General features: G+C 37.8%; 1 protein-coding gene across 3 annotated transcripts in view; it reads left to right on the top strand.

The window, feature by feature from the left end:
• The first annotated feature begins 451 nt into the window (after positions 1 to 451).
• LOC122076878 (homeobox protein 12-like) overlaps positions 452 to 6,487 on the top strand; it is a 7,449-nt gene continuing 1,413 nt past the window's right edge. The window contains exons 1-2 of one of the 3 annotated variants that reach the window (XM_042642486.1): positions 462 to 601; positions 4,481 to 4,909. The gene's annotated coding sequence lies outside the window, so the exon portion shown is untranslated. Of the gene's footprint in view, positions 602 to 2,084; positions 2,205 to 4,480; positions 4,910 to 6,487 lie in introns of all 3 variants that reach the window. The other 2 variants (XM_042642487.1, XM_042642485.1) reach the window with 2 other exon arrangements.

Below are 6,487 nucleotides of genomic sequence, written 5' to 3'. Positions count from 1 at the left end.
TCCAAAATTCATTTAAAAAATCAAAATTTGCATAGTTTTGTATACATTTGTATGGAAAGTCGAATCCAAACTAGACCAAAAATTAAAACCAACCCGGTTACAAATTGATTTAAGAAACCGAAGTTCAGCAGTTCAGCATTTAATTGTTTCCTAATGGCTCCATATCGGTTTAAAAAACCGATCCAAACCGAAATGAACCTGATAAATCCAAACCGGTACCAACCCGAACCCAAATCACACCGAAGCCGACACCAGACTGAAACCGATAAATCCTTAATGGGTCGGTTTCGGTCAGTTCCAAAGTCACACCGAAACCGGTGGAACAGAACCGAAACCGCACCAACCCGGACCGTTGACACCCCTAATTCACACCCACTGCAAAATCCAAATATGATCCATTTCCCTATTTCCCGTTAAGAAGATCCGAATCGCGCAAATATGGGAGGGTAAAAATGTCTTTTCAAATATAAATTTTAAAACAACAACAAATGAGGTTCCTCTCTTCTCTTCTTCTGTGCTAGTCGCTAGGGCATCGGGCGAGAAGGTGAAACCGTGAGACCACCACAGCTAGCAATCGACTGCGAACACCGTCTAGTTACAGGTAAGGCCGTCAATCTCCTCTCTAATTTCTCTCTGTTGAGAGTAAGGACGTAGTCCCAACCTCTGCAACTCGGGTTTTACGAGGAGGTTCCTGGTGCTCTCTCTGTCTCTCTTTGTCGTCTCTGACACATACACACACACGCCCAAGGGGGAAGAAAAGAACCATTGTTAACTCCGTGCGAATGTGCTAAGGCCATTGCTTATGTACTACTACTAAATACTTTAATTTGAACTCGGCTTGTTCCTCAATTGGCTTTACTGTTTTATCGTCTATTTTGTTTAATGGAAGGAAATAAGTTCTTTGATTCGAGTTTCTGAAGTTTCTTTTTTCTGGTTGATGTCTTTTTGCGATGATATTGGCGATATATGTGAAATATCTCATTTTCTAGCTGATTTGTGAAATTGTGCAATTGTTTTAATCCATCTCTATTCCACAGAGATTGACCAAACCAGAGAAATTTCTTCACATGTGTATGAATCTCTAAATGGACCAGTTTCTTGATTTCTTCTGAATGCAGTGCAGAATTGACTCTTTCAAGTCAAATTCAAGATATTCATGTTTGGACTAGTTTCTATGTATGCAAATAAAAGATATTCACTCGGCTTATTTTGGTGCTTAATTTTTTGGATGGCTTATGTATGGAATTGAATTGTGATCTTCTTTTCGGTTTAACTTGAAGAGTATGTGTAAGAGGTAGACTATGGTTAGATTCTATTTTTCTTAAAGTGGACCCTTTTTTTACCGCAACCTCGGGAGGTGAATATAATAAATTTAGAAATTATGTCAATTGGCAAAGTATCCTTCTGTTTGAACTCATGTTTCTCATAGAAAAAGGAAAACTCAGCAAAAGAACCACACAGGAAAGGATTGTTTTCAAATAACTTTTCTTCATCTGTGATTCTGGTTTTGAAAGTTTAAGAAGGTCTTTCTCGAGGGTTGCAACACCCTGTGTTGCTTAACTTCTATCTACGACCTAGTTAATGCTGATATGAAGAATAATTAGGATCCTCTTACGTTTATTGGGCCTTCCACGTAGAATTATTTACAGGATCTGAGGTTTCTGGCCGGCAGTAAACTATATTCTTGCAGTATTTAATTTTGCAATTGTTTTCAATCCAACCAGCAGATCCGTTCCATATTAAAGGGACTTATTGATATCCTTGGTACGGCCATTCAACCTAATTTTGAAGTTATTCTGGACACTAGATTGTGTTCTATTTGGAATCTCCAAACAGAGCTTGTGGTGGTAGTACTCTTTTTTTTAAATCTATCTGGCACTGTTTCTTATCTGATCAGCAGATCAGTCTAGGTTTTTGTGGGATTGTGACCCCTCTTTTGGAGACCACTTGATATTTGTTTACGGTCCATTTGACCCTATGATTGTCTTATTGATTATCACCCAAATTCTGGGTTTCACAGTTCAGATTTGCAGCTTTTGGACTACGGTTACATCAGATCACCTTATATCAGTGATATTTTGCAGGGTTTTCCCCACCTATTGTTTTTCTTCTCTCCAGCCTTGGAGATTCATTTGCAGTCGATTTTATCTCTCGATTGATTCCTATGGTATATGATGGCTGACCCAACATCCACTTTGGACACGGTGAGTGTCCAGATTATGACTATCAAACTCACTGGAGTTTCCAATTATTTGTTATGGGCTCAGGCAGTCAAGATTTGCATTAATGTTAAGGGGAAATTGAAATAACTCTAGTATGATCCTCCATCTGCTGATTACAAAGAATCTTCTAAGACAAAAGCATATGAGGAGAGGATGCGTGAGAATGATGTCCTCCTATATGCTGTAGAACAGCATGGATCCGGCTATTGCCACGAATGTAATGTTACACTTATTGCCAAAGGAGAGTGGGATGACTTGAAGCACACCTACTTCCAAGAGAAGAATATATCTTATGTTTATGAGTTCTATGATAAATTGTTTACTTTCAAGCAGGGGGACAAGTCCTTGAATGAATACTTCAATGCTTTTACGGGTATTAGAGTGGAGCTTAATATTCATCAACCTCTTACCACTAATCTGGAACAGTTACAACTTCAGCATGAAGAATTTTATGTGGCAAAGTTTATGGCCAGATTAAATCATGATTATCTCTCTATTAAGAGTCAATTGGTTGTTGTGGAAAAGGTGCCTACACTTAATGAATCTTTTGCATGTCTTTATTGTATCGTTACACCTTCCTACCATGATATCTTTACTAAAGACAATTCTTCCTTTCTTGCCGACCGTGGCCACAACTCTAATTTCTTTGGGAGAGGACGGGGCTCGTGGGGAGAACTTGGTCATTGTGGTCGCAATATAGGTGGGAAACAGAGTGACCGATCACCGACCCTTCCAATACTGTTTCTTTTGTGGCAAGTTAAATCATACTATTGATACCAATTAGCAAAACATGGTAAACCAAACTGATCTCCCCAATCCACCAATACAGTTGCATCTGATGGTAATCTCGAGAAGTTGTCTTCTGGCGACACCAATATTGCATTCTCATCTGGAGCTCCTTCATCTGGTTTAGGGCCTCACTATGATTATAGTCAAATCCTTAAGCTTCTCTAGAACCTTCAGCCTTCCACTAGTGCCTTGACATCCATAGCTACCCTGGCTCACACAGGTTCATCCGCCTTGCTTTCTACCATTTGACCCACTCCCTAGATAATTGATTTAGGGGCCTCTATGCATTTGATTGGTAAGTTTCAAGTTCTTTCTCCACCTTGGAAGATTATACATCCTTCTAGAGTTATACTTGCTGATGGATACCTCTACTAATGTGTCGCTTCTAGATCTGTCTCTCTACCCTCTTTTCCTCAGTTAACTTCTGTTCTTCATGTCCCTAACGGCATCTTTAAATATTTTGTCTGTCAATCAATTTAAAAAATTCTTAAATTGCTCAGTCACTTTCTACCCTACCTATTGTGTTTTTTAGGATCTCCAAACAAGGAAGACAATCAGTGGAGGGCATCTCTACTATTTTGATGATTCCACTATTATGGCTACTTCTGCTACTCCTACACTTCATTGGCATTACCGGTTGGGACATATTTTTCTTTCCAAGATTCAACAGATGGTTCCCAGTTACAAGAAAATATCTCATCTTGAGTGTAAAGCATGTGAGCTTGGAAAGCATCACTGTACCTCATTCCCATCTCTGAATGCTCCTCATAGTTCTTTCTTGCTTTCTTTGGTTCACTCCAATGTGTGGGATCCGTGTCGTGTCAAGAGTCAAGTAGGTTTTGTTTACTCTGTTATCTTTGATGTTGATCACTTTCGTATAACATGGATTTATCCGATCTGAATTTTTATCTATCTTTAAACAATCTTATTCTGAAGTTAAGACTCAGTTTGGTGTGTCGATTAAAGTTTTTTGTTTAGATAATGCCTTAGAATATAGTCAACGTGAGGTATCTAAATTTGCTGTGTATTTCATGATACATCAAACTAGTTACTCTTATACTCAGTGTTGCTGAAAAGAAAAACAGACATTGCTAGAGGTTGCCCGTTCATTGATGTTTCACATGCACATTCCCAAATATTTTTGGAGTGACGTTAATGCAGGAAAAAAAAAATATCTTTGATTTGATTTTCTTTTGTTTTAGAAACAATTTCCTTTGAATTTAGCTAGCTTCTAATTTTAGAATAGTTTCCTTTTCAGTAGTTGCTATTAATTGTTTGATTTTTCCTTTATATTGGATATGTAAACGATGGGGAAGTTTTAGATTTTGAAGAATAGAAATTTGATTAAGAGTTTTGGTATGAGAACCATGGCTGCCGATTCCCCCTTCTGCTTCCTCTAAAATTTTCCAATTTCTTCTCTTCTTCCTTTAATTATTTTCCTTCTCTTCTCCTCTCTATTGTTACTGTAGTTACTGGTACTTTTCTGGTTTGGGAATACCCTGTTCTGGGCGAAGGTTGCAGCCAACGGAAACTGGATTCTGCTCCTTTGTGGCTGGTCTATTTGCGCTAAGGTCTTGAGCGAAGGGAACCCTCCCCTAGGCGACACAAATCATCAGATTTCAGATGCCGAACAGTCCCTTTACTACCGGTTTTTCATACCTGCAATTGAGATTGACGCCACTCTACCGCTAGGAAGAATCTCAGGCCCTTCTCACAACCTTCCTGCTGGTAGATCCAAGTGCTGGTTATATGGGCTTGGAAGAGCCTCCTCTTGAGACCCTACGCCTGAAATCTCAGGCCTAACAGAGAAGTTTTGAAGGAGATATCATCACCACCATCTCTCTTTGTTTTGCTGCTGGTTCTTGTTTGTGTCGTGAGGTTGAAGACAACCTCATAAAGTGAGTGTTTAATTTTTTTCCCCTTATTTCCTCAAGTGCCCTTACCTTTTATACTAATTCTGGTTTGTCCTTATTTTAAATTCCTTTTCCTAGTTTGTCCTTGACCATACGTTTGTTTTTTCCACTCAAGTCACTTTGGTTTTCCTTTGGTTAAGTTCCACTTAATTACAAAACTGCCATTTTGTTATAAGGTTCTACTTATTTACAGAATTGCCATTCTCTTTAACTTGAGTTTAATTACAATTCTGCCATTGGTTATTACTATTGTTTATTGAGTGTCCAAGTGGGTCCTCATCGATCCGATTTCAATTCTTGGAATCCGGATCCGCATCAGATGTGGTTCTTACTTCTTACTTCTTGCTATTTAGTAAATCGTACGACATCTATTGTTCTTGATAACAAGGATTGCTATATTTTCCACCTAATATGTGCCATCTAGGAGTATGATGATAATTTCAATAGTTGGGTAGATACAACACGGTCTGGATTGGTCATATGTCAGATTTCACAGCCAAATTCAACCATGTGCCACCTCCTTTTTTTTTTTTCATGCGTATGTTTGTTTTAAACAAAATTTCTTGAGGTGAAGACTTTTTAGTAGATTTTCAATGCTTTATTATTCCATGTGGCCAACTTTGTTAGGCTTGAAATTTGAAGTTTCAGTTGGAGAGCCATTGGCCCTACTTCTTTGCAAAGTTTGGGCCCCACTTGAGCTGCCATATGCTAGATATTAGGGCCATACTTAAATCCCTTCCTGTGTGCGCTGAGCAAGAAAGCAATACCTAATGATAAATTCACTCTCATTTCATTTTTATTTATTTATTTATTTCGGATATCATGTAGTAGTTAATCATCCAATTTGTTATGGACACTCAACATATTCAAATAGGGGCTCCCTCTGTTCCTTGCTTGTTTTGGTGATCATAGTATCCTAGGGGCGGAAGGGTTTTTCTCTTTTGCTGCTTATTATACTGTTTCTGTTCATTCCTGTGCCATTTAAAAAGGATTATTTTTATTTGAATAATTGAATGGGTTTAATCTATACTGCTTGCTTAATGTGTATTTTTATTCTTCAAATTTGCTGGCTCAGTTCATTTTCGAGCCATGTCAAATGGTCTTTCCTTGGGTCCCATTTGTTTATAAGTGAAGTAAGATAAAATTTTCAGTGTTAAAGTGAAGCAAATGGAATGAGGAAGAAATTATAATATAAACTTTCAATTGGAAGTGTTTGCTTGGAAGTAGAGTAGATGCAAACTTATACGCAAATTTGAGGGACCCACAACATATGTAAGGTAGGCAGTGAACATATGTAAGGTAGAATTAGTTACCATAATTACTATGATTTTGAGTTTATTACACAATTGTTCTTGGTAATCATTATAAAACTCTTTTTTTTTCAGATAGTTACGCCCCAAGGAGAGTTGAACTTTTTTTTTTTTCAAATGATACTTCACTCAAAGATCTAACCAAACAGGACATTAGTTTTGGAAGCAAGTATTTGACGGACCATAGGGATCCATTTTATTCTATTCCTTGTATCTTTTTTCTCCACCCTTGTGTATATTTCTTGTTCAGTTC

The sequence above is a fragment of the Macadamia integrifolia genome, chromosome 4 (assembly GCF_013358625.1).
Source record: "Macadamia integrifolia cultivar HAES 741 chromosome 4, SCU_Mint_v3, whole genome shotgun sequence".
NCBI lineage: Eukaryota > Viridiplantae > Streptophyta > Magnoliopsida > Proteales > Proteaceae > Macadamia > Macadamia integrifolia.
Note: the sequence above shows the minus strand (reverse complement) of the source record. Positions and strands in the feature narration are given on the sequence as shown.